Raw genomic sequence first — 3,012 nt, 5'->3', positions numbered from 1 at the left:
GAAAAGAATCGACAGTAGTTATTATACTGTTGATAATAGACATTTGAGTATTTGAAGAGATTCTGTAAGGAGTGAAAAAGTTTGAGAACTTGGTAGCAAAATATAAGAAAAAGCAGCCTTTTATTGAATTTTTAAATGGAATTAAAAAAAAATTAGACCCCAGTTTTTAAGGAAAGTTTCCTTGAAAAAAAGTATGTTTTTCCTGAGAGTTGCTCCTCAAATGTGACACTAGAAAGTCAGTGAATGCATATTTCTACAAACTATTCAGCTTTTTATTTGTTTGTTTGTTGGTTGGTTTACTTGTTAACTTTTATCAATGACCCAGAGTTAAAATGCAATAAATAATGAAACATCCTAACTGGGAGAAATTCAATGCAATTATTTATTCAGGTGTTTTTAAAATGAAAGGAAAATTTATTTCCAAAATTGCCCCTTACTATCTTATTGAGTGCCAAGTTTCAGGAAGGTAGAAAATGTCACTTATGTGCACTGAATTTCTGTTATTTCCTCTCCTTTCCTTTTTTAGTGATCATGTTATCAAGTAGTTCTTTTCAAGATTTAAACAATTATAATTATTTCGCGCTTATAACACTTGTTGTATTAGTAACATGCACCATCACACTTGCTGATGCATACTGACCTAAGCAACAGGAAACACACAGTACATTATAAAATATTTTGAAATGAAATTCATCTTGAATTAAACACACACACAAACACACACAAATTCAGTGCCTGAACAAAACTAACCATGCAAAAGTAGAGATAAACTTAGGGTCAGCTTCATGTGATTGTAGCATGTTAATATCCATAGAATTTATCTTTTATTTCTCATCTTAATTGTTTTACGTGTTTTTTTTTATGTACTTAGAAAATAATCTATACCTACTGTATTCTGTAACACTGACAAAAATTAGCCGAATGCTTTTTTTGTTTGTTTGTTTTAGTTTGGTTTGTTTTGGATTGGTTTGGTTTCTTTTTGTTGCTCCATTACTGGAGGTACTGCATTTACCACGTCAATATGTGGAGAAAAACCCACTAATGTATCATCCTTGGATAAAAGACGCATCAGATATTAAACTGATAGGAACAGATAATACACATGATCTTATTCAAAAGTCTGAGAAGCAATAGCTGCAGGTTTTAATAAATAAAATCAGCTCAGAAATGCCAATTTTTAGTGATGGAGTCCTTTAAGCTTTGTAAGACTGATGCTACTCACATGTTTCAAATATTGTGGATATAAAGCATATTCCCCAGCTAGAGTATATAGAATTCATATTAATGGATTTCATGGAAAAATAAGAAATCCTAAATCACTAAATCAGTATAATTTTTAACACTAATGTCTTAATTTTGTTTTGAGCCATTAATGATACTAGTGACAATATTTGAACACTAAATTTGTATATTTATACTTTTAAATGTAATATTTTACAATATATTTAATTAGTATTTAAAATAAATGAGCAGTTTAGCTCTGTTACTCCAGCATCTAGTACTATATTTTGGCTGCAGGCTATTCTTTTATGTTTTTAACAGGAGGAATGATTGACCTGATTCCAGGCATAACTTTCACCCTAAACATTGAGAAGTTATGCTTTCCTAAAACTGTCAACTTTGTCTTTTCAAATCTTCAGGCCCATGGTGATAGACAGAAGAGAAAAAGTCAAAATTAATCTAGGAAGTAAGTTCTTCAAGGTTGCAAATAAAAGCTGCTTTGTTCTTTCATTCCATCACCCTAGCAGAATTTGCTTCTCAGCCATCACTACAGGAGACCCCATTATATGGACTTACTTCTTTTTGAGCAATGCCATAGGCATTGGATAATTGCTCATAAGGTAAATATCTACATTATGAATACTACATAAATCTTTTGTGTAATATTTTACAAATTATATTTTTACTGTATTATCTTGCAGCACCCTACAGATGTTTTTCAAAACATTTCACTCCCCTTATATTTTCAGGGATCTAAAGTGTATAAAGGCTTCTCTGTTGGATGCCCACTATACAATTCTCATTTAAAAATATTTTCAATTCCTTATTTTGATTTATTTCAAGTCACATATGTATCAAATGACAAGCCGGTTGGTTGCTGACCTTTAAAAAATCCCAGAGCTTTAACAGAAAACCATAGGGAACCTCTTCAAAATACTGCTCATTTTATAATAAGCCTACAGAACTTTTCTCTTGCAAATAAATTAAGAATGTAATCATGTTTAACAAAATAGTATAACAGTAGTTTGTATTATTTTGTTAAAAGATATTGCTATAATGCATATTACTGTCTTCTATATTTCAGGATATATATTACTGATTTAATTTTCTATGATTAAATGTATAAAAACAAATTAATGCTGTGCATTGATAAGCATAAAATGATAAAACAAATCATACTTGACATTTTAAAATACTTTATATATAAAACTAAATGACATCCAGAATGATAAATTGAAGGCAAATCGTCATGAAGCACTCATTTGCAAAAAATTAAAATGTCTTATAAAAGCCAAATTTCCTTTCTGAAATTAATACGATCAGAGAACAAACTAAATAGTCAAAATTGTCTCTCTTCAATAGAACTAATTTCCTTTTATACAGTCTTATAGAGTTTACTTTTATAGAGTTTGTGATGATTTCATTTAGGACAAATTTCATTTATCTTTCCTGCACAGGTTATTGTTGTGGTAAATATGAAACCTCAGCAGTCTCAATGAATTAGAGAATGACTATTTTTTGAGTTTCACTATACTTATCTTCAATCATCAATATTGTTTCCAAACCTTTAACTTTATAAATATTTTTTACTTGGAGGTAAATGTCGCAGATTTAATTCAAAGCTCAACTCAGAGATTAGGAACCCAATCTTCAGAATGGCAGAAACATTTGTGCATTAGTAAAACAATAGCAAGTTCCTGATAAAATGAGAGCTATCAATGGACAGGTCTGATTTCAGCTGGCGAAAATAACAGTTTGCCCAAGAATCTAAAGGTACATATTAATTGTTGG

General features: G+C 30.1%; 1 pseudogene; it reads right to left on the bottom strand.

Moving 5' to 3' along the window:
• Positions 1 to 1,018: 1,018 nt before the first annotated feature.
• On the bottom strand, positions 1,019 to 1,132 carry LOC111753636 (U2 spliceosomal RNA; annotated as a pseudogene).
• Positions 1,133 to 3,012: the final 1,880 nt, after the last annotated feature.

Source organism: Cavia porcellus, unplaced genomic scaffold, assembly GCF_034190915.1.
Source record: "Cavia porcellus strain 051 isolate PalLab524CR breed Dunkin Hartley unplaced genomic scaffold, mCavPor4.1 scaffold_14, whole genome shotgun sequence".
Taxonomy (NCBI): domain Eukaryota; kingdom Metazoa; phylum Chordata; class Mammalia; order Rodentia; family Caviidae; genus Cavia; species Cavia porcellus.
The sequence above is the reverse complement of the archived record's forward strand: the minus strand, read 5'-3'. Positions and strand labels throughout refer to the sequence as shown.